Here is a 26,062-nt window from a genome sequence, read left to right as displayed (position 1 = left end):
TTACCCCGACTGTTACCGCCAAGGTTTGTATGACAGGCTGTTCTGGGAGGGCGTTCCCATCAGCATTGTGTATAAACGGGTCTGTGCTCACCACAAGCCCTCACACCACACACTTTCCATTCCTGAGAGCTTTATTTTTATTCATCTCCTGGTTTTCAAAATTCAGTTGTCAAGTAGATATTTCAAGAGGATGTATAGTTGCAATATTCCTTGAGTTCTGTCACACTTAAGAGTTGGGCTGCTGGTGTGATTCAATGCTGCACACCAACACATCCTTCATCGCACACATATTCAGGGATATTTCCTCCACTTATCACTATTCTCTTAAACTGACAACTAAAATGTTCCATAACAAGTTAAAAATGGGTAAACTTGCAAAGTGCTATATAACCACCAGCCTACTCTATTACACCTTGCTTGGGGTAGTCGCGGTAGTGATGATGGGGTCGAATGCCCCAGCTTGACCCACGGTGGCTCTAGAAGGAAGGGCCGCTCCCAAGGCATCTCTTCCCATGGCCTCTCTGAGGAGGACGTGTCCTGCAAGAGACCATCTCTGTGGCGGCCAGAGGGGACCATGGCCCCAGAGGATGGTTCTCCATACCTTCCCACACACGCAGGCTCCCGTCTGGGGCAACTTCCCAGAGTCTTGAAAATTCCCTTTACTTTGTGGGGAACTTTATAATGCATTTCTCATGGAAATAAATTCTCCCAGGTTTTTCCTTTATGAAAATACCTTTTTTGGCTTTAAAAAAGATCAACTGTGGGGTATAATTTGTATGTAATAAAAAAAAAACACGTATCGAGTAATAGTTGAGTAACTTTTGATGAAAGTACCCATCCGTCCACCACCACCATCCAGATATGCAGCATTTCCTCCACTCAGAAAGCCGCTCATGCCCCTTTGATTTGGGTTTCCTGGCCACCATTCATCTAGCCCCAGGCTCTCCAACACAATGTCAGTTTTATCTGTTCTAGAATCTCTCATGAACAGGACCACAAAGCATTCCCTCTTCCATGTCTGGCTCCTGGCACACAGCCACTGCTCTTGGGGCCAGTCATGGTTGAAACAGTAGTTTCCCATCAGTGTTACACCCAGTATCCCATCGTGCAAACGTTGCAAAGTGTGTTTATCACTCACCTCTTCACATAGATTAGTGTTGCCCCCAGTTCTTCACCCTCACTTTTGAACAACAAGTTAGTGGGCATCAACGTCCCGGTTGGAGGTATTTCTCTCCCGGCACTCAGTAGATGCCATCCTAGACTCTCCAGGAAGCTGAAGTGATCATGGGAATCTGGATCTCTCCATACAGAGCCAAAACTAGTGTGCGGAAAAACAAAAAGAAACAAAGCATCCTCCACATAACAGACAGGCAAAGGACACCCCAAACTTCAGTCTCCTGCTATTGGAGAATTACTGACCCGTCTTTGGTGGAAATATCTCTGTGGAAATCTAATGGGGTTTGGGGAATGAGCAGGAAGGAAAGAGGAAATCAAAAGGACTAAAACGTCCCTGAAACAGAGTCAGCCCTAAATGTGAATAATCTGAGAGGCATCCTATTTGATCAGTACACGAAGGAAAGATCCTCAAATCGAGTGGGACTCAGAAAGCATTGTCTCTGGGGGACAAGAGGCTGAAAGTTGAGGGGATGGCACCCTTGGAGACTGGGTGGTGGAAGGGAAAAGGGAAAAGCAAGAAACAAAATTTAGAATCCTGTGAGATAAAATAGATCCCAAAACATTGAAGGCTACACAGACCTTCCACCCCTCACCCCCAAAACAGTTACAGAAGCAACCGTGGCCACCATGACAGAAGTTGATCTCAGGATATAAAACTTAGCCTCCGGACCATCACAATGTGAACAGACATATGCAGTCTTCATCTGTATGAAGCATCTGTATATTCAGCCACATAAATAATAAACAAAAAAATAAGTCATAGCACTTAAGCTGATGAATCCACCCACCAAAAACAATGAATGAAGAACAAAACTAACACAAGCTCCAGAGTAAATTAAATGTCCTCATGCATACATCTGAGGATATCACAGATTCAGGAACGAAACTTAAAAATACACAAAAGGGGGAAGAAATCCAGTGGCAGTTATTGAGCTCAGAAAGAAATAAAAGAAAAGATCCTGTCATATCAGAAATGAAGGCAAACCTACAAACTTGCCCTAAGAAGGGTAGATGTAGATGGAAATCTATTAAACGTCACAAAGGCAAGTCAGGATAACTTGGAGAGGAAAATAAAAGAAAGAGAGAAATAGAAAGGATTAGGGTAAAGTGGTTGAAATGGGAGATGGATGAGGGAAACCAAAATCCAGCACACGTATAATCGGAGTTTCCAAAAAAGAAACAGCTAAACAAAAGATCATAACTGATATTTAAATCCATAGTTGATGGATATTTTCCAGAAATAAAAGACATAAGACTGCACTTTTAAATGGCCTACAGGGACTGGAGAATATTTACCGAGAATGATCAACCCTCGGATCTTACCCCAGTAAGACCAGTAGGGCTTTAAGAGCTAAACATGAACTAACCCTCAGAGCAAAAAATATAAAATAACCTACAAGAGCAAGAAAAATTAGTCTGGCATCAGACATCTCAAGGCAAAAACAGCACAAGATTTTCACTATATTTGAGTAATGAATACGTGAACCAAGGATTTACTCTCCAGGCAGAACTGGTCCCATGGCCAGGCTCGAGAACAGCTACTCTGACCACAGCAAAGCACAGCTTTTGTGAAGCCTTCCTAAGGGACCTGCGGGAGGATGAACTTCATCCATCCAAAACACAACTGGAGAAACTTGGGCAAAAAGACTGATGATGACCATTTGAAATATGTAATTGAATATTTAAGATCAGCATAATGCAGGTGGGGGTGGGAGTGGAGGAGTGATATACAAGTATTACATATTCAGCAAGATGGAAATAACAAATCTAAAAAGAGACATAAAACAAACAGGGAAAAGAGAAGAACATCTTGACTGTGGTGGGGGGCACAGGGGATTGTCAACGACACCACTAAATTTGATTTTAAAACAACAGGCTGCAAAATGCTAAGAAACAACACGAAAGATGAGGGGATTTGAAAATGGTGCAAGACACACTAGAAAAAAACTTAGGACAAACACGTGTCAGAGTAAATACCAGAGACAGGATAAAGTAAAATAAATAAGAGTGGAGAAGACCCATCATGGGAGGAAAGGAAATAGCAAATACACATGAATAACTCTAGCAATCGTAATGTGAAATGATATAACTGTGGTAAGACCCAGCACGCAGCCATATAAATAACATGAGTGAGTTTAACTGAACTATTAAGAGAAAATCATTCCCAATTTGCTCCAGAAACCAAGATTTAACTTTATGCCACACGCCCAAGACACATCTATAACAAAGTGATATGGACAAGCTAAAAAACAGGGGTGCCTGGGTGGCTCAGTCGGCTATGCATCTGACTCTTGATTTCTATTCAGGTCATGATCTCAGCGTTCATGAGATCAAGCCCCACATCGGGCTCTGCACAGACAGCAGAATGCCTGTCTGGGATTGTCTTTCTTCCACTCTCTCTGCCCCTCCTCTGCTCTCTATCTCTCTCATTGTGTCTCTCAAAATAAATAAATAAACATTAAAAAAAGAAAGCATATGTTCTCATCCTGAGTGAGAAACATTACAAAGAAGTGCATGCTTTAATGCTAAAACAATTCACAACAAATAGATGGCAGTTATGAATCACTCTGCTGAAAACGGCACAGTAAAAATCTCCATAAATATATAATAAAATATAGAAGTGAAGAGAAATAAGTAAGGAGCTGGAAGACATAACATAATCAATAAGACAGATTTTACTAACTGTTTGAAATTCACTCCTTGGCACATGCAGCACTTACCCTGAATTGATCATTTATTAGCTCACAGAGAAAATATCAATACATCCCATAAGGTAGACAATGGCAAATAATTGTTTCTGATTACAGTGCAGTAAAACTAAAAGCTAATACCTAAAATAAATAGCAAAAAGTTAATTCAGCCTGGAAATTAAAAACAAAACCAAACAAAACCTTCAATTAGACAACTTTTAGTTAAAAGGGGAAATGCAAATTGAAATTACAGAATTTCTAAAAACAGATCATGTTATAGTGTTCATTGAAAGCAGTAATCAGAGGAAACCCTGTAGCCTTAAATACCTACATCACTATAAACACTAATAAAGGGAAACGTTAGGAAAAGGGCAAAGAGTGAGCCACAAGAAAACACAAAAAAGCAAACAACAAAGAAAATAAAAGCAGAAATTAATGTAGTAGAGAATAGAAAAATAATAGCCCTAATAATAAATCAAAATTCATTGTTTTCATATCAAAGCAGACAAACATCTAGCTGCCTTGATTAGGAAAAGGGATTTAAATATACACATGAAAATAACACGTGTGTAATAACCAATTGCCAAAATAAAAATTAAGAACTATCACAGGAGACTATTTGCGGGATTCTCTACAAATAAATTTGAAAATCTGGATGGAAAGGATAATATCTTATGAAAAAAGAATTCTCTGAAATTAGCTCTACAGAAATAGAAAGTTTAAACAGAAAAGTTTTTATAGAAGTTAGAAACTTATCAAGGAACTACCCACAAAAAATATGAGGTTCTGATAACTTTACAGGGGATGATACTAAAGCCTCAAAGATAAGATATTCCCAGGGCCACAGAATTTCCCTGGGCATGAAAAGCAAGTAACAGCACTATTGACAATGGCCAAAGTGCGGAAAGAGCCCAGATGTCCATCGATGGATGAATGGATAAAGACAACGTGTGATACATACATGGAATACACAATGGAGTATTACTTGGTGATCAAGAAGAAAGAAATTTGCCATTTGCAATGATGTGGGTGGATCTAGAGAGCATAATGTTAGGTGAAATAAGTCAGAGAAAGACCACTATCATATAATTTCACTCATATGTGGAATTTGAGAAACTCAACAGATGAACATAGGGGAAGGGAGGGAAAAATAAGATAAAAACAGAGAGGGAGACAAACCATAAGAGGTTCTTAAACCCAGGGAACAAACTGAGGGTTGATGGAGAGAAATGGGTGGGGGGATGGGCTGAATGGGGGATGGGCATTGAGGAGGGCCCTCGGGATGAGCCCTGGGTGCTGTATGTGAGTGACGATTCACTGGGTTCTACTGAAGCCAGGACGACACTGTATGTTAACTAACTCGAATTTCAGTTTCAAAAAATGGAAAACATTCTTTTCATGAAGCAATGACACGTTGATACTTAAACCTGTTGAAGACAGCATAATACAATCTCCATCAGGAGGAAGCCAAATAAAACCACTCCAAGACCACTTCTCACCCATCAGGTTTTCGGAAACGAGCAAGTCTGCGTCCGCGGGCTGACGGTGAGGCTGCGGAGAGCGGGCTGCCCCCGGGAGGGAAAAAGGGCAGCGTGGAGGCCACACGTGCCCTTATCTTTGACCGGCAACCTCACTTCGATCAGTTTACCCTCAAGTCCTCCTTCAAAGACACAACAACATAGAGGAACAACGCTGTTCATGCAGCCTTGTTTGTGATTGCAGAATAATGACAATATTGGATTTGGCAAACTAGGTGCCACCTGCCAGCTTCCAGCCTCTCCAAACACAGTGTTGCTGGCACACAGCCATGCCTGTTAGCTTACGTGTGAGCTGTGGCTGATTTGAACTACAAAGGAGGAGCCCAGCAGCCCTGTCACCTGCAAGCCACAGACACGGATGGCCAGGCCCTATAAGGAAAAGTCGCTCCGAGCCTGTCACAAATGGCAAGACACAGGAGGTGGCTGGATGACGTGGTCACGCAAGGGAGTAGTGTGCAGGTATAAACAAAGATTAAGGAGCAGTTCTATTGATGGATAATAACAGGATGTGTTGTTCAGTGAAAATATAAGGTGTGTACAAAGAGGAAGGAAGAATATCTACTGGTTTAGGTTTGCAAAAATAAGCACAGGGAGAATGAACCAGAAACTGGGGAGCTGAGCTGCCTACTGGGGTGTGTAGCCATGGGGTGAATGGGGGGGATGGGGGATGGGCTTCGGTGAGTGTTCCTTTCTGTATAGTTTGGAATTTGGGAGCCATGCTAAGGTTTTACACACTCAAAATCCCTAAAATAGAATGCAGGGACTAATGCACACAATTTTTATTTTAATTGGATAACACAAGCACACTGAAAAGGAAAAAACAAACTAAATCAAAAGCTTTTTAACGGCATAATTTGAGCCTGTAGCCTGATTACGAAGGGAGGGAAGAAAAGAGCAAGCAAATACGGGACTCTAGTCAGCTTGTTTTCTAAGTAAGTTTTATGTGTGGGTTCACATCTCTTGGCCACGGGTGGAGGGGAACTTGGAATCAAAACAGAGGTCACCCTGTTTGCCTACGAGTTTCAGCAGGAGGCACCAATATCCTCGACTCTGCTGAGATTCGCTTATGAGCACACAAATCACTTCCAGGCTGTTTCTGTCCAGAAATGCAGGGTCTGAGTCTAACGAAGAGGAAACATCAGACAAACCCACATGGAGGAACGTTTCATGAGACGACTTGCCCACACTCTTTACAGACATCAAAGTGGGAATGTAAAATGGAGGGCTAGCTGCCCTAGATTAGGAGACACCAGAGTCCCGGCCTCCAGACGCATCGGGCTCGGGTCTTGGGCTGCAGGAAGTAAGATAAGTTGAAAGGACATAATAGGAACGACTTCAGAACTTTGAAAAAGGATTCTGATGAGATAGTAATGGTTTGGACAATTCACTGTGGTGTGTGTAGCAGAATGCCTTTGTCCTAAGGAAATGCACACTAAAGCGTTCAGAGATAAAGGGACACCAGGCCTGCAACTTACTTCTCAATTAGAACAAATGGGCGTATATACGATCGGAGTTCTCGGTAATCACTGGGAGAGACAAGATGCACAAATGATAAAGGGAGATGTGGAAATAATCGGTGAGTTGGGGTAAAATGTAGATGGGCATAATTTATTATTCTTACACCATTTCTGGTTTGAAATTTCATCTCGATAAAAAGCCTCCAAAACGTATTATTCCATAATCTCTTGGATCTCAGTTCCATTGACAAGTCAACTTTCAGTCTCACTGTTGGCCCTCTGAAGGTAGTGATGTTTCCCCCCACCCTCTGGCTCCCTTTAAGATTTTCTTATCTCTGCCTTCTAGCAATTTAAGAATGATTTGCCTACGTGGGGCTTTTTTTGTATTTATCCTGCTTTGGATTTGGAAAGTGTCATGGTATCTTCAACCAGATTTTATGTCCCTCTGTTATGGACTGAGTTGTGTTCTCCCCAAATCGATATGTTGAAGCCCTAACCCACACTGTGACTGCCTTTGGGATATGGCCTGTCAGGAGGTGAATATGGTTAACTGGGGTCACGATCAGCCCAGTCCTTCCACTGCCCGGAGGATGGGATCCTGATTATGTGGGTGTGGCCCTTTTGAGCTCTTACTTGTTGGTCTGTGGTTTTGCCTTAATGAGAGGAGGAGACGCCAGGGACCTCTCTCCCCACATGCAGGCGGAGGGAAAACCGCCTCCGTGGGAACACGGAGAGAAGGTGACATCTGCAAGCCAACGGGTGAGGTCTCATCAGACACCAGCCCTGCTGGAACCTTGACCCTGAACCTCCAGCCTCCAGAACTGTGACAAGAGGGACTTGTGCAGCTTCAGCCCCCGGGTCTGGGGTCCGTCCTGTCTGGTAGTCTGAGCTCACTAGCCGCACGGCCAGCGTGTGCTATTGCTTCAGTCTTACCCTCCCTCTGCTTTCCTCTGGGGACTCATAGACACGGACCCGAGCCCTGAGCTGTGCCCCACACGAGTCTTACACGTTTCTGTGCATTTTCCATTCTTCCTGTTTGTACACGCGACTTATGCCCTGGTTATACGTGTCTGCTCTCCTACCAAGCTCATTTGCTAAAATGTTAATGTTGTTTATGGTTACTTGGGCTCTGGAACTTCTGTGCGGTTTTCCGGTGGATTCTGTGTCTGATGAAAGCTTTCACCCTTTTCTCTAGGTTCTTAATTACATCGATCAGAGCTGCTTTCCTGTTGGTTCCTGGGAACTTCAAAATCTGAATCTCTGTGGGTCCCTTTCAAGTGTCTATTGTTTCTCTGGTTTCTAGTTGTTTAGTACTGATTTTTAGCAGGCCTTATCACCTTTTTTTATTGGGTGTCAGACTTCTCAGATTTTGCACATAACAGGGAATTTTAGGGGCTCTAGATGATGATTCTTTCCCCCGAAGAGGATGAGTTTGTTTCTGGCAGGCCGGTGGGGCATCCTCAGATCACGCTGGTCCTGCCCCTGCTTAGTTTTAGGATTGGTTGTAGCCCACCTATCAGTTCCTCCAAAGCCCAGAGGGTGGGATCCTGACTCTGCAGATGTGGCCCTTTGGAGCTCCTACCTGATGTCTGTGGTTTTGCGGGTGCCCTTGACCCTGGCAGGGCTGAACTCCCGCCTCTTTCACTTTCCACAGCTGCTGACAATCCTTTCAGTGTTTTCACCTCTCAGCCACTGTTTTGTCTCACTTCTAGAGATCTGCCCTGCACGCACACAGCCTATAAGTTAGCAGACAGGGGCGCCTGGGTGGCTCAGTAGGTTAAGCGTCCAACTCTTGATCTCAGCTCAGGTCATGATCTCATGGTTATGAGTTTGAGCCCCGCATCAGATTCTACACTGATGGTACGGAGCCAGCGTGGGATCCCGTCTCTATCTCCCTCTCTCTCTGCCCCTCCCTCTGCCCCCTCTCCCCCGCCGTCTCTCTCTCTCACAATGAATGAAGATACTGAAAAAGAAAAAAGCAGAGAATTTGCAAGGAAGCTGTTCGGAGGTTTTCTAGCTGCCTTCTCTGAGTCTCTCCTCCCTGGTTGTCAGCCACTTAATTTTCAGCCACTTTGCTTTTCCTGAACTCCGAGTATGTGTCCTCAGCCTGGTGCAACGTTGTCTTTCTGCTTGGACACCGCCTCTCCTGATCCCTCCACCTCCCCCCCTTCTGTCCTTGGAGGTGGAAGGATTTCTCCTGTGTTCACCGCCTCCCAAGAGCCATTAGTCTGAGGGTCCTGCTCCACTGACAGCTCTTCATCTCTTTGTAGCAATAAGGTGTGGGCACACGTGCACACTCGCACACGCACAGGTTTGTAATTGTTTCCAGCAGGAGAGTTACTACTGTATAGCTGTCATTGCCAAAAGGAAAGTACTGTATCTCTTTTGGAGTTGATTGAAACACGGCCCCAGAAAGATAATATCTGATATTCGAAATGCTCCTGGAAATGTTAAAACAATCAGTAAATCTCTGAGTAAAGACAGCCTCCTAAATCAAGCTACAACTAGCAAAACTGTTTGATCAGCCAGAAAACAATGGTAGGGTCTTAGAGAGCTACTTTGGTTCAAATTTTAAAATAGCATATCTGTTTCAGCTATACTGTTAGCTTCATTATAGCATGATCCGTTTTGATCAATTCATTGTTGAAAACTAAGGAATGGATAAAGGAATGTGAAACATCCCCCAGCTTACCCGCTGATTTTAAACACGTGTGGCACATTTGATTGAAGTCCGGGGTTTCATCCCAAGTTATTGGAATAAAAATATTCCCTTGCATAAATAATAATTGATTTTGATTTTTGCCGAAGGACCACAAATTCAAAAGCCATAATATGAGCAGGATAGAGGCCGCACTGAAGAATTCAGGGGAGGCAGGGGCGAACGTGTGAGACCGTGACAGCCTGGGTTGGAAACCCGTGGCCTGTTCAAGCCTCAACACACACCTGTGGTAGTGACCTCTTCCTCATAGGATTTCTGTGTCAGAAGATAAATTAATATAATAGAAGCGACTAGAACAAGGTCCAGTGCCCTGAGACAGATGTCTAATTCAGAGACAGATGCTTCCAGAGGGCCTGGGTCACACCTGCAGGCAGCTTCGGGATGGCATTGAAGGGATTCGACAGCCACACCTTCCCCGCACCGGACATCCCTCGGGAACGAGCAGCGTGTCTGAGAGTGGCTTCCAGCACGGGCTGACGACATGTGCTCACTGCTCTGGGACCCTGCAGGCCCTCTGAGAATGGGGACCCTGTCCTGGGAATAGGACGCAGGGCCACTTCTGTCTCTCCTGGAGGTGAGACTGGGAACACGACCCTATTGTCCTGGGGCGGCTGCCGTTGCCTCGGACAGAGAGGGCAGGACGCAGCCGCTAGCAGGTGGCGGGTTGTGATGCTGCAAACAGTCGGCATAACTGTGTGCTCGTGACCAAGTGGCTCCTCCCTGTGAATCTGCAGGCTTTTCCATGGAAACAGGGCATCGGAGATGAAGAGATGAAGACACGGCCTCTCTGCTCGCTCTGTGATGGGGGCTGGCCAGCTGGCCTCCCTCGGGGCTCAGTGTCTGGAGTAAGGTGCTCGGGCTCAGATCACATAGGTCCCCCCGGCTCTAACGTCCCAGGATGCTGCAGTGGACCAGTGCAAGCATTGCTAGAGCTGTCTGTGCCGCGAGGTGGTCAGCGTTTAGCGACGAGAGCGCGTTCCCTCGTGGAGAGCGATGTTAACCAGTAGGGCGCCTGGGTGGTTCGGATCAGTTAGGCGTCTGACTCTGGATTTCAGCTCAGGTCATGATCTCAGGGTCCGTGAGTTCAAGCCCCGCATCGGGCTCTGCGCTGACAGCTTGGAACCTGTTTGGGATTGTCTCTCTCATCGCTTCTCGGCCTTTTGGCTAAGATCAAGTGTGGGATTGTCTCTCTCCCTCTCTCTCTCTCTCAAGGTCAATAAACTTGAAAAAAAAAAAAAAAACATGTCAACCTGCTCTCCTGCTGTTACAGGACAGGCTGAATGGTGCACCCCTCAAATCCACATGCTGCAGCCATCATCACCAGAACCTCGGAATGTGACTGCATTTGGAGATACGGTCCGTAAAGCAGTAATTAAGATAAACTGAGATGGCTAGGGTGGCCCCAATTCATTACGACAGGTGTCCTTGTAAGAAGAGGAGATTTGGACACAGACACACAGAGAAGCAAGACCGCCTCAAGACACAGGGAGAAGGCAGCTGTCTACAGGCCGAGGAGAGAGGCCTCAGCACGAGCCAACCCGGCCGGTACCTTCCAGCTTCCAAGACTGGAGACGGTGATTTTCCGTAGCCTAGGCCCCCCGTCCGGGATGTCTTGGAACGGCAGCCCCAGGAAACTAATCCACCTGCCGATCACTGACGCGTCGCTCCTCTGTGACCCAATTTTGTTGTTTTTCGGTTTTATATAGGTGACGTATATACAATTGGAGAATTATATAGAGATCCACTGTCTTAGCAAATTTCAAGTGTATGATACATTATTATCAATGATGGTCACCACGGTGTACATCAGGACTTCAGAACTTAGTCATCTTAAACTGGAAGTCTGTACCCGTTGACCAACATCTCCCGATTTTCCCAGCACCCCCAGCCCCTGGCAACCCCAGCCAGGTCTCTGTTTCTCTAAATTGGACATCCTTAAACTCCACATATAAGTGACGCCAAAAACACAGGCAACAAGGGCAGAAACAAAGAGGTGGGACCACAGAAAACTGAAAAAGCTCCAGGGCAGCAAAGGAAACCAGCAGTGAAATGAAGCATCATCCTGCAGCATGGCGGATGCTGTTCCAAACCCAGTGTTTGACACGGGGTTAACGTCCACACTGTGCAAGGAACACATGCAACTCGATAGCGAAAAATCCACACAATCCGGTTGGGAATGGGCGAAGGCCCTGAATAGACATTTTCTCAAAGAAAGCGACGGATGTGCCCGGTTTCACATGCCTCAGGCACGCGCCCCAACTGTCAGGGTTGCTGTGCTGAGACAGTGCACGCTGAGCCCCGCTGAGCCCTGTGTGCCCGTCCTCTTTCCTCCCGTCTTCAGCGAAGCCCAGGCTTGTGTGCGAAAATGCGCCTAATAACTGTCAAGATTGTTGGGCAGATCGGAAACAAGTACTAAGTGCCTTGGATGCCAGAGATACACAGAGGCTCATCATCAGTGAGATACGATTCTCATCAGCCTTCGAACGGAGGAGTGCGTTTTATTGCTAATGTTTCACATTATTGGTATACTGTGTGTCTTTTTTGACTTGTAAATTTTCTTTAAAAAATTAAAAACACAGAAATATTTTGAGGAAAACTCAATATGTATCCTGAAAAGCCGACTAAATCAAGTCTGAGCCTGGCTGACTTGAAAGAGCTATGCTCTAAGTCTAAATATCTCTGCAAATGATAATCTGTTCTAAAATAATCATCTGCTGCGAAATCCATAAATTGCAAGTCATAATGGGGAGAGTGATCCATGAGAGGCTCTCCCAGGGGACACTTGCGCACAGAAGTCTTGGATTGATTCACAGCTTTGAATCTGAGGAAAGTAAGTCAAGCAATTCCAAAGAGGCCTGTCAGCTCTGCGCCAGTTTTCGGTACGTTCTGAAAGATGTTTTGATCTAATTTATGAAAAGAAGCGCTGTGGGCTTGAAGACTGAAAACAGACAAACACCCAAGCCAGGGAGAGCCCGTAAATCACCAGGAGAGCTGAGGCGCCCCAGCAGCCGCGTCGGGGTGCAGGCTGTTAATCCCGGCCACCCTGCGGCTCCCACTCTCGAGCGTTCCTAAGAGCCTGGCGGGTCTCAAAACCTCTGGTCTTGGCTTTTCTGGCAAGGTTCCTGCCTTGACTTATTTCTGTAAGAAGATCGGCATTTTAGTTAAAAAAGCAAACAATGGAGCTTTGATTATCAAAAAAGAACCTACTCATTTTCTTGTTAAAAGTATGACACAGATACAAGAACTCAGCAGCTGAGTTATTTTGGAAGTTAACGCAACATATGAAATTATTTTGGAAATGTAGGCGATGTATAAAAGGAGTTTTAGACTGTCTTTTCCAATTTAAATGGTAGGCCCTGAAAGTGTTACAAAATACATGTTAGTTTGTCACAGAAAATACTGGCATTGTTTCCCTGCCTGAGAAGGAATCCAGGGTTTGCTAATTTGTCTGATGCACTGGGAGAGGCAGCTACAAAGCTCTCTTAGGATAACCTGAAGATCAGAGCACGGCAGGCGCCCTGCAGACCGTCCGTCCTGCGTGGCCCCTCCGGGCGTCCGTTGGTACCCTTGAAGTCAGTGTCGGAGTTAGAACCCCCTTCTCTAGGCTACTTCTGTCTGTCGGGACAAATTCCCGCGCCATGCAGAGTGGTCTCTGTAAAGTGGGTCCTGAGTATCAGGATGGGAGGGAACACAGGGTTGGAGTCGGAGGAAGGGACTGGATGCTAGATCCGAATCCTCCGGGGAGCATCTCTGTGACACGGGCTAACGGCCACTAATGTCCCCTCCCGGGGGACTCGGGGGGGAAGGGGGAAGAAGCATGGGGGGCAGCCTTCCCAGCTAGCCGGAGGAGCATGGGGGTCCTGTGTCTCCTGGAAGTTCTCGTGTCTTGCTGTCCCCTCGCCTCAACCAGGGCAGGCAGTGTGGACATGAGCACGCCCGGCACCTGAGACTTTCTGGACCAGGTGTACCTTGTTCATTCAGACGTTTTGCAGACGAAGGACGAGAGGCTGGTTGGACCTCTGTTCATACAGCACTTGCAAAGTCCCTCTCCCCTCCGAGTAGATTTTAAGTCATCAGAAAACCAGTCTGGACCTGACCACATTTCTGCCACAGAGTTTCTGATGAGCCTCCTTGGAGGCAACTCAGCAGGGAGCTGCAATTGTGTCCCCTGGTTTGCAGGGACCGTGGTGAAACAGCACGTCCTGAGCTCGAACCCTTACTGGAGAAGACGAGACACGAGGGACTGGACAGATGTCCTGAACTGCCGAGGCGCGTCCCCGACTCGCCCAGAGAGCTCCCCACCGGTGCCGTGCAGACGCGGGCAGCCAAAGCCCAGCCAGCAGGGGCCTGTGGTCTGTGGGGGGGCTCGCTGGGGGTGACTGGGGAGGTCACATTTTTTAAGTGTTAAATTAAGGTATCTTTAGGTCACAAACCGTCTGACATTTCCAGATTACCCATGGCAGATGCACTCTTTGATTCAGGGGAAAATGGCCACCATCTAGAACAAGACGCTGATGTCCAAGAGTTAGGAGCATTTTTTTAAATCGAGACTATGACAAGGTACAGAGAACAAGCACTTTCCTTTTTAATTAATAAACTTTATTTTTCAGAGTAATTTGAGGTTCACAGCAAAACTGAGTGCACCCGCCCCCACTCACACACACCCCCCACCGTTATCCGTGTCCCCACCTGGTGGCACCTTTCTTACAATCCAGGAGCCTGCGCTGACACATGACGTCACCCCCCCGTGTCCCTCGGTGACAGGGTTCATTCTTGCTGTCGCGCACATTGTGGGTTTGGACAAGGCGTGGTGACATGTATCCATCATTTTGGTTTTCGGAAGCCAAGCTGTGTTGAAAGAGGAGGGTTTTTAGGAAATTCTGGGGGTGAAGTCACACAGACCTGGGGTGACCGCACATATAAAGATCCGGGCATGGAAAAGCACATCATGGGATTTTACGGGGAATCCTAGAGCGGGAAGGACACAAGCGTGAAGCGCAGGACAGGGAAGTCCTTCCCAGATCTGGGGGTGAGGAGGGGGGGAGGACAGTGCAATGAGCAGGTCACTGGTTCCCCAATGTCCCACTCCCTGTGAATGCTACCGTATGGCAAATGGGACTTTGTTGCAGCGGCCCTGGGAAGCTCACGCAGACAGCGTCAGAAAGAGTTTAGATCAGACGACCCCCCCCACCACCTCCTCTGACCTCCTCCCTGGCATCAAACCCCCGGACGAGGGCCGGGACAGAAAGTATAGTGCAGAAACACCCAGCTATGTTTGATAGACGCAAATCCACTCACTGTGTGAGCCCGAGCCCCCGGCTGCACAACCTAGTCCAGACCACGCTGATGGCCGAGCCCTGCTCACCACCTGGTCACCAAGAAGAATTTACTGTCCACCTGGCTGGTGAGCCCTGGACCCACACTCAGTCTTGCCTTGCTCAGGGAACTTCCCGATTTTTACCCTGTATTAGCCCTTTGGTGCTTCCTCAGGATGGATGGTCTTGAAGAAAATTGACCAGGATGGGGGCACTAGGAGTTCTAAAAAAGGGGACCCGGTGGGGGGGGGGCAGAGGGGCTCACTGAAATTGACTGTTGTACAGACAGGAAGGAAGTGAGAACCCTGCAGCCTCCAGGGAGGTAAGTGCAAAGGCCCTGGGGTAGGGATGCTCCTGGAATGTTCAAGAAATAGTAGATGGGCTGCTTTATACACAGCGACAACCCTAGAGCCTTGAACACTGCGTGACACGTGATAGGTAATAATAAACATTTGTTGAAAGAATAAACAAAGTCTAAGACATTCAGTAAACATCTGTTGAGTCAAATGAATGTGTACTGCCTTCTAGATATGGAAATTATTAAAGGAACGGCCAGTCCCTGCCTGGGGGCCTCAGAGCCTTGGGGAAGCAACAAGATAGTGATATGATAAAGACTCAACGACAACCAAAGAGCAAGCACCAGGGTCATACATGGAAATACCGCGCAGATATCTGAATGAATAGAGCCCCCACAGTGTCGAAATTCTCCAAAGCAAACCACAATTATTGTGAATAAATTAAGATAGGATCTTGCTGGTCTCTGGGCTGAGGAATCCAGAAATAACCCGTGCTCCCAACACGGGGCTGGCTAGGAAATGCAAGTCGTTGGCAGTCAGGGTTCCAGAAGAGTCTCCAGGCTGAGGGAGTGGCCAACACAGCACCCGGCAGGAGGCCAGGAGAGAAAGGGCCGGTACCCTTGTCCGGTCACCGCTGGCCTGCAGGGAAATGGAGTTTCCTCGCACTTGTTTGGAAACACACAATTGAAAAAAGTAATTTCAGTAGTATTTACGGATGTCAGCTATCTGATTTGCCACCAGCCCTCATCTCAGAAATAGTTTCCTGCCATTTAGCAACGGGCCGACACTGACAGCCAGGCTTCCCTCCGACAGGACCCTTCGTCAAACAGAGTCACTTTTCTTGTTCTGACCACATTTCAGGATCAGAAGATTATTTTCAAGTGTATAACAGGAGTTGTTCCTCCAAACTCCTGTCCAGATAGGCTCAAATACACCTTTTAAAGAAATTAACAGGCAGGCGCAAATTTATTTACGCACGTCATTGGCGAACGCACAGAAAGGGAAGGAGGTATGACAGCGCGCCTCGTCCCAGGCTCAGGGGCTGACTCCGCTTTACTGGAAATGTTGCCACCTGACGGGCGCGGTCCACGGCTCCTGGCGGCCGTTGGCGGCAGGGGCGCCTCGGGGACCGGGTCTCCTTTCTGGGTTGAGGTGCGATCCCGCAGCAGAGCTCAGAGAAGGTGGTGAAAGGAGCATCAGACGGCGGCCACTCCCTGGTACCTGAACACTCCTGTCCCGGGGCCACTGCCAAAGCCACTCCCACAAACTGAAGTTTACTCTCGAGACCCTGGAGCGGGCCGTCTGAAATCCCGGTGCTGGCAGGGGCTGTGCTCTCCCTGGAGGCTGCAGGACAGGGTCCCTCCTGCCTCTTCCAGCTTCTGGCGGCTCCGGGTGTTCCCTTGGCTTGTGGCTGTGTCCCTCCACGTCTGCCTCTGTCTCCACGTGGCTTCTCCGTGTCTGCACCTTGTCTTCGGTCTCTTGTAAGGACGGCTGTCCCTGGATTCAAGCCTCCCCTTTTCCAGGATGATTTCATCTTTCATCTCGAGACCCTTAAGTAATTTCATCTGCAAAGACCCTTTTTCCAAGTAGGCTCATATTCACAGGTTCCAGGGCTAGGCCGTGGACATGTCTTTTGGGGGCCACCCTGCCACCCAGGAGACCATGTGGCTTCCCCAGCAGCCCATACTCACACCCCTGGGGTGCTACCATTCAAAAGAGTGGCATTGGTCCTTCAAACTGGGGACTTTCTCAGAGGGAGGAACTCGGCAACTTGGTCACACACGTGGGGGGAGAGGTCTAGGGGCAGGGTCTTGGATGGGATCGGGCAGTCCCCTGGGAGCCCCGAGGACGTCCTCTGGCAAGGGTGGACTGACAGAGAGCACAGGTTGGTGAGACCCCAATCCTGCAGTGAGGGGGGAGGTTGGTGGTGGATCCTCCAGACTCCTGGCCCCCCCTCTGCAGGGAAACCGAAACATAGTCCACACCAGAGGGTGGAAACTGCTGCCTGAGGGGCAGACCTGGCCCACTGCCTGTTTTTCAATAAAGTTTCACTGGAACACAGTCTCAGCCATCTCTGGCTGCCCTCCTGCTACCGGAGAAACGAAGCCCTGCCCGCCACCCCCAGAGCCTGTAAGACTGCCGTCTGTCTGTCGACGGAAAATGCTTCCCAGAGCACTTCTGGGGGGAAATGTAGGTTTGCAGTTACTCCTTATTGAAGGGTCAGTGGCTCTTTTTGTTTTCTTATCAGCTAATTTCATTCCACGTTTCTCACGGAATTGACGACCTTCTGTCTCAGCTTGTTCTGAACCCAAGTTGCTTCCTCCGTGGCTACAGATCAGCCCGCCCTCCCAGTGGAGAAGGGCTGTCATTTAGAGCAGAGCCCGGCGAGCGGAGCGGTCCTTCTGGAAGTCTCCACAGCCGTCTGGAAACAGCTAGTAATGGGCCCCGGGGCACCTGCTTCAATCGATGGCTCCACCTGCAACGTTAGGAGCCCCTGTGGGCCTGGTCACGTTCGTCCTTAACAGAGTTGCTTGGCACTCACTTACCCTGTTCCTCGTCCCCATCGGAAGAGAAGTGGTCAGAATATCAACTGTCAAATAAAACAAAAGGGCTCTTTATCCAAGTGATGTTAATTAAGGATGGCCTGAGGTCATCTTTTCAAATTAAAAAATTAAGGTGGGGCGCCTGGTTGGCTCAGTTGGTCGAGCATCCAACTTCGGCTCAGGTCATGATCTCACGGTTCGTGAGATCGAGCCCCACGTCGGGCTCTGTGCTGACAGATCAGAGCCTGGAACCTGTTTCAGATTCTGTGTCTCCCTCTCTCTCTGCCCCTCCCCTGTTCATGCTCTGTCTCTCTCTGTCTCAGAAATAAATAAACGTTAAAAAAATTTAATAAAAAAAAAAAAGAAATAAAAATTAAAATAAAGTCCTATTGTGTGTCCTCCACCCAGACTCTCTGAGTGAGCAGAATGGGTAAAAGTGTGTGTGCACGTGTGCACGTGGGTGTGGGGCACGACTGTCTGCCTTTGGACACATTAAATCGTCCTTTCCTGGGACTGGTCAAAGCCAATCAGACTCACATGAGTGTTATTTCAGAGCCAAGAATCTAAACTTAGGGACCACCTTCTTTCTAAATGGTGACAACCGTGCCCTGTGTGTTATTCCCAGAGGCTGAGAGCTAGGGTGAACTCAGTCCAGACAGTGAGTGAAACGTGTGAACACAGGAAGTGTCAAATGGGAGGAGAGGGTGCCGTGACCAGCAAGACGTCACGTAGGCTCTGAGGCACATACAAAAGAAAGCGTGCAGGTTAGGGGTGTGCGTGTGCAGGCGTACATGTGTGTGCATACACGTGTGTCGGGGGGTTGGGTGTGTTAACCCTTCCACCGGAGACCGGGGCTCGGAACAGAAGGGAGAAACAGGAAAAGAAGAGTGGTCCTCAGAGGCCAAGCTGTGTTGGTTTCCTAGAAGGGTCGTGTAAGTTTGAACAGCGTCCGCCATGTGGCACAGAGCTCTGAGTCTGGGGTCAGAGGGGCAGGGCTCACACCTGTCCACCAGCAGCTGACTCTGTGACCTAAGGGGCATCCTCTCTTTAAACCTGTTTCCTCTGTTTGACGGGGAGGACGCTGACACCTCTCTTTTGGGGGGTTAAAGAAAGATATTAGATGCTCAGCTCAATGTACAGGATACTATAAATGTTCTAAAAATATTGTTGGTAACAGTTCTTCAATATTTAATATTTAATATTCTTTTTTTAATTTTTAAAAAATCGTTATTTATTTTTGAGAGAGAGAGAGGGACAGAGCACAAGCAGGGGAGGGACAGAGAGAGAGGGAGACACAGAATCTGAAGCAGGCTCCAGGCTCCGAGCTGTCAACACAGAGCCCGACGTGGGTTCGAACTCACGAACCGTGAGATCATGCCCTGAGCGAAGTTGGATGCTTAACTGACTGAGCCACCCAGGCGCCCCTTTAATATTCATTTTTAAGTGGATGTAATTTTTTTAGAAGAGCTTCAGATTTACAGGAAAACTAAGCAGATAGTACTGAGAGTTCGTACACACCTCACACTTAGTTTCCTCTACTGTTGCCATCTTAAATGAGTATGGGGTACAGTTGTTACAATTAATACAATACTTTTGAAACATGATTATTAACGAAAGTGCCTGGTTCACTCAGATTTCCCTAGTTTGTTTACCTCGTGCCTTTTTTTTTTCTTTTCCAAAACCCCATCCAGGACAACACATTATATTTAGTTATCATGTCTCCTTGGCTCCTGTTGGCTATGACCATTAGTCTGACCTTGCTTGTTTCTGACGATCTTGATATTTTGAAACCCACTGGTCAAGCATCCACAGGATGTCTTCAAGTAGTAATTTCTCCCTGTAGTTTTATGGTCAGCCTGGGCCCGGAGTTGGGGGGAGAAAGATCGCAGGGTAAAGTATCGTCCATCACGCCGTGCAAGGGTGCCTACCATCAACATGATGTATCAGTGCTGATTTTCACCTTGGTCGTTGGCCAGGACGTCCCCTGCAGGCTACACCCAGCCTTCTGTTCCATTCTGCACACGTGAGGAGTCACTCTGAGCACCTCCCACTTAGCAGGGGAGGGAGGGCCCACATAAGTTTCCTGGAATTATTCTACGTGGCATGCTTTTCTTTTCTCCCCATTCGTTAATGGACTCAAGCATTTACTTGTGTCTGTGCAGAATTGTGGAAGTTTATTCTTTATATTTGGGGGATGTATTGGCGTAGTTAGATTAATATCTACTATGTTTGTCATGTTTCAAGTGTCTCTCGTGTTCGGGTTTCCCCAGGAGCTCCTACTTAAATAGCGTGTGTGCCTTTTGGCTCTGAATTCTAATAACCCGCCATTATTGTGCTGGAGCCCGCCTGACGCGGTGGGAGGGAAAGGGGAAGAGGAGACATCTGGAATCTTAGGAGTAAATTTAAGTCTTTTACTGGGCCTGCGACCCTGGACTTGGTCTTCACAAGTAGGCTTGGTTTGTGATTGTTTTTGTGTTCGGTTGCTTCCCCCGCCCAAGCGGCACAAGAAGGCCCGAGGGGCTCACCCCTGTGGGAGTGGGAGTGGGGCTCTAGTGAAGGTTCCCCTGGGTGTGGCCCTTCTTCCTGGAGGACATCGGGGATTGTTCCTGGGTGGTCACTTTCTCCCTTCCCTGCCCCAGCCATGGTGGGGGTTCCGTTCTATGAGAACACAGTGGGGATCCCAGAGGAATCACCCTGAAAGCATATCCCCCCAAGACGGTAGCCACAGGACTCTCTCTCCCACTAACGAGGCTCCAAAACTCACCAACATTACCTGGAAATCTCCTATCAGTTGAGGCTCTATTGATTTGTGTTCCTGGGTGTAGATCCTGGCTGTGAGTGTCTGTGGTCACCTGTCCTTCCATGTGTCAGAGGGAGGTGTCCTGCGACCTCAGTTCTCTGACAGCTTCAGAAAAACCTCTGATTTCCAGGGCGCCTGGGTGGCTCATTCGGTTATGTGTCCAAGTCTTGGTTTTGGCTCAGGTCATGATCTGAAAGTTTGTGGGTTCAAGCCCCACATCAGGCTCTGTGCTGACAGCGTGGAGCCTGCTTGGGATTATCTGTCTCCCTCTCTCTCTCTGCCCCCATTGTTGCTCTCTCCTTCTCTCTCTTTCTTTCAAAATAAATTTTAAAAACTTAAAAAAAAAAAGAAAGGAAAATCACTGATTTCCCTTTGTTCCACTTTTTCTTGTGAAGGTAGAGTAGAGGCTCCCACATTCTTCATACATCAGAGCTTGAAGTGAAGTCCCTGAGTGCTTGTGGAACAGCCATCGCCAGGGAGCGTGGGGGCACAGGCTCCTGGCCACCAAGGGGTCCCTCCCGCCCCCGCACAGTCGCTGTGAGGAACCCGTGCCGACTCTGGCACGTTCTACAGAAGTGAAAGAGGCTGATGGCTCATTTCTTCTGGATGATGGTAATCAGAGTCAAATGTTGACAATGCCTTCAGGAGCTGCTTTAGAAAATTCTGTTTGATAAACTAAGTAAAGTGTTATTTAGCAACTGGAAGATAATTAGGAAGCAATTACTGAGACAAAAAGAAACCCCGAGTACACAGGGGGACAATTAGAATCTGGTCCAAATTTATGGTCACACCCAAAGATTCTGTTTTAATACCTGTGTGGCAGGAGCATATTAGAAAACGCAAATTAATGCCTGATTTGCACAGCTGACCTACGCATCGGAGAAATATGACTGGGTTTCTAATTGCCTTATGTAATCAGAGAAAAGCTACAGATCAGTCTCCCTCACCGCAAGCCCAGATGCTGCAGCTAAAGCTTTCTCCGGCCGGGTTTTTGCCGAAACATCTAAAGCCAGACATCTTACCCATGACAGCGAGGCTTGTCAGCAGACGGAGCCTCTGGAAAGGCCTCTCTTCATCCAGGCCACGGTTGCCACGGGCCTCACGGCAGGGAGCGATGCTTCGCTTCGGTGTCAGTGCTCAGCTCCACGTGGGGGTCTGCAGGGGCCACGCTGCACCAGCACCCTGTGACATCGGGCCCTTCCTGTGGCCGAGCAGGGCCAGGGGCTCCCTCTCCCCAGAGCCCTCATCCTACCCCGGGATTCGTCCCCTCAGGCACGTCCCAAGTTGGGAGTGGATGTGGCCCAGACTTGGTTCTGGGACATTTCTCTTAGTGAGAAGGCCTTACACTGGAGGCTCCGGGACATAGTCTGAAAACTGAGGGGCCATGGGGGGTGTCAGACATGGTGGCTGTACAACAGGCCTTTCTGGTGCGACCCCGGAGGTGGGGTGAGGTGGGAAGCAGGGGGAGTAGAACTGCCTGTGATGGGGCACATGTGTGTGCAATGTGTGTGTGCGTGCTTGCACGTCTGAGCCCGTGTGGAGGCTGATGCCACAGACAAGATCCAAACAGGCTGCGGGCGACTTTCTCCTTGCTCCTGGGTGGGCAGGGGTCGGCCTGTCCTCCGACACACCTCACCTGGCCTCCCAGAAAGGTATGATTTGAAGCCCTGATGCCAGGGCCACCCGTCATCCCCACTGCCCACCCATCACCCCAACTGCTCAGTCATCACCCCAACTGCCCACCCATCACCCCCACTGCCTGCCCATCACCCCAACTGCTCAGTCATCACCCTGACTTCCCACCCATCATCCCAGCTGCCCACCTATCACCCCAACAGCTCAGTCATCATCCCAACTGCCCACCCGTCACCCCAGCTGCCCACCTATCACCCCAACTTCTCAGCCATCACCCTGACTGCCCACCCATCACTCCAGCTGCCCACCTATCACCCTGACTTCTCAGCCATCACCCTGACTGCTCACCCATCACTCCAACTGCCCACCCATCACCCTGACTGCCCACCCATCACCCCAGCTGCCCACCTATCACCCTGACTTCTCAGCCATCACCCTGACTGCTCACCCATGACTCCAACTGCCCACCCATCACCCTGACTGCCCACCCATCACCCCAACTGCCCACCCATCACCCTGACTGCCCACCCATCACCCTGACTTCCCACCTGTCACCCTGACTGCCCACCCATCACCTTGACTGCTCGCCCATCTCCCCGACTGCCCACTTGTCACCTCAACTGCTCACCCATCACTCTGACTGCCCACCCATCACCCCAGCTGCCCACCTATCACCCTGAGTTCTCACCCATCACCTTGACTGCTCGCCCATCTCCCCGACTGCCCACTTGTCACCTCAACTGCTCACCCATCACTCTGACTGCCCACCCATCACCCCAGCTGCCCACCTATCACCCTGAGTTCTCACCCATCACCTTGACTGCTTGCCCATCATCCCAACTGCCCACTTGTCACCTCAACTGCCCACCCGTCACCCCAACTGCCCACCCATCACCCCAACTGCCCACCCATCACCCTGACTGCCCACCCATCACCCCGACTGCTCAGGCAGCCAGTCATCTGCTCACCTGGCAAGTGTTCTGAGTACCTCACAGCACCTGGCACTCGCTGGGTTCAGACGTGCAGCTACTTGTAACACAGAGGTGGGCCCGAGTGCCCGGCCAGGCAGGAGGACAGACATCCAGTGATTCCTTACTCACAATACCTGAGAGATGTGACAAGCACCGTCAAGCAGTGTGGGCTCTCAGGGTGGAGAGACTAGGCTCACTGTGGGTGTGTGTGGGTGTGTGTGTGCTGATGTGTGTGTGCTCATGCTTGTGTGTGTGCATGCTAGTGTATGTACGCATGTCGATGTGTGTGTGCACACATACAAGTGTGTGTGTGCATATTGGCATGTGTGTGTGCTGGTCTGTGTGTGTGTTCACGCATGATGGTGTGTGTGTTTGTGTGTGCATACTGGTGTGTGTGTGCACATGCTGGTGTGTATATGCGTGTTGGTTTGTGTGTGCGTGCTGGTGTGTGTGCACATGTGTGCACATAAAAGTGTGTGAGTGAGCGTGCATGTGCTGGTTTGTGTGTGCTGGTGTGTGTGTGCACATGCTGGTGTGTATATGCATGCTGGTTTGTGTGTGCATGCTGGTGTGTGTGTGTGTGTGTGTGTGCACTGGTGTGTGTGTGCTTGTGTCAAGGTTGAGCCAACGATTCTGTGTGTGCTGTCCGTGGAGACATGTGTGCATGCAACTGTATGTGAGCATGTGTGTGTGCATGTGAGCACAGGTGTACATGGAGGTGTGAGCACATACACAGGTGTGTGTTTTGTGTGTGCGGCACAGGTGTGTGTTTACTGGGGTCGGGGAGGGAAAAAGAAAGAGAAACCAGACTTCCCTTTGGAAGTGGTGTGAATGCATGGTGCCCAGATGAGCGGGGGTGAGGGGCGGCAGGGACAGAGCGAGGTCTGTGGGGCAGGGGGTGGGCCGGAGAGGGCAGAGTGGCTGGGGGTGCACGGGAGCAGGACGGAAGCCATCCCAGGGGCTGGGGGTGGGGGCCCCTTAGCGGTGGACCCCAGTGCTTGTGCCCACGAGCTCCCTGTCCTGGGAAGACGGCTGAGGTCCCACCGCGGACAGCACCTGGTGGGGTCACTGAGAACCCGGGTCTGCTCTGCTCCCAGCCACGGGGGTGGGGACAGCCCCGACCCCATGTGTGGAGCCGGTGTGAACGCCCACCGGGGAAACTGGCCAGTGCCCGTACCTGAGCTCTACCGCGTGGCTTCGGTTCCGAGGTAATAGGGTAATTTTACATTTCTGTGTTCAGACCTCAGGTGAGCTACAAAATACCTGCAAACTACAAAACAGATGAGAAAATCATCCTGTCTTTGCACTGCAGTCGCCATGTCTTTTGTTTCTCCCCTGCGTGTGGATCCCACGTGGTTGTAATCACGGGGAGCATATAATCACGAGCCTTATTTTTGCATTCAGCATCGCTTTGTGTGCACCTCTTCTAGGGCTCCATCGTCATAAGTGTTTGAGAAGAGGATATATACGCACATGCACAAACATGTGGCCCCCACAAAAACACTCACGATATCAAGACACACAGCTCTGCGAGCCACCCCCAAAACTCGGTCTACGCTCTGGAATAACCCACTCACCGTTCTGTACACACACACTTACATGCGTTGACACAGTGGGTTGTACCGTTGACGCTATCGCGAAGTTTGCTGTGTTTACACGTGCACACACGGGCACGCACGAGAGGTTCCTGCGTGAGCAACGTGGCACAGAGGTCACTACTACCCTCCACGTATGTCATAAATGCTCCGCGCACGTTCAGTGACCCACGCTTGGGGGATCTTCACCTGCTCTCTTCCCTCTCGCCCGCCCACCCGCCTCTTCCGCTTTCTTCCGTCTGTCTGCCGTTAACACTTGATGATGAATGACCTCGCTGCCTGGATCCTGCATAATTGCCCCATTATTCTTGGGAGAGATCACTAGAATCAGAATTGCTAGGTTAAAGGCTATGTACATTTAAATATTTAATACATATTTGTCAAATATCTGTAAGACATTTGCAACAATTTACATCCCCACTAGCAAGGCATAAGAATTTCCCCATAAACTTTCCGAAAATAGCCCATCTCGTGCTTGTGATTATTGCCAATCTGATGAGAAAGAAAAATAAATCTTCATAGTTTGAATTTGTATTTCTTTGATTTCTGGTGAGGTTGGACCTTTAATGATGCGCATTCACCATTTTGTTTATTAGATTTCTGATGATTGCCTACTCGATGGCTTAGAGCACTCATTTTAAGAGCAATATAAATCCTGGTTAAGAGCCAGGGCTTGGGATCAGTCGAAACCCTTGTCAACACCCAGTGCCACCGAGGGCTGGGGGCCAGTCCGTTCGCCTCTCTGTGATGGCAGTTCCTGACAACAGAAGCATGGCAAGGAGCCTAGGGGGTAATGTAGGAAAAGCCTCTGCACAGGGTCTAGTGCATGCTGAGCATTCAGTAAATGCTGCTTGTTTATTTTAGGGGACGTTTATGGAAGTATAATGTGAATGTGCACGAGCACAAGAGGCCTACGTATATAGCATGGAGCATTTCCAAATGGAGATTAAACCTGTAGCATTCAGAGCACAGAATAAAACATTACCAGAACCCAGAAGCCCCTGTCCTACTCCATCTGGTCACTGTCGCCCCCTCAGGGGTAACCGCCGTCTAGGTCATCACGGTTAATGTGGCATGCGGTCGGTCAGACTTCACATCAATGGACCATAGATCGTTCCGGCTAGCTGCTGCGGCGTGTGAGAAGCCTGGCCACCCCCCTGAGGTAGACAGGCCTGGGGGCCGTGCGCGGACACTCTGGATGACAGACCTCGCCGAGCCCGGCTTTGCAGGCACTCGGGCAAACAAACCACACGGTAACTGGACCCGAAGCCCCAGCCACATCAACTTCGGTCACTCAAGTCACAGCAGTCCCCGAGTCTTCCCGGGA

Source organism: Neofelis nebulosa, chromosome 13 (genome assembly GCF_028018385.1).
Source record: "Neofelis nebulosa isolate mNeoNeb1 chromosome 13, mNeoNeb1.pri, whole genome shotgun sequence".
Lineage (NCBI taxonomy): Eukaryota > Metazoa > Chordata > Mammalia > Carnivora > Felidae > Neofelis > Neofelis nebulosa.
This window is presented reverse-complemented; position numbering follows the sequence as displayed.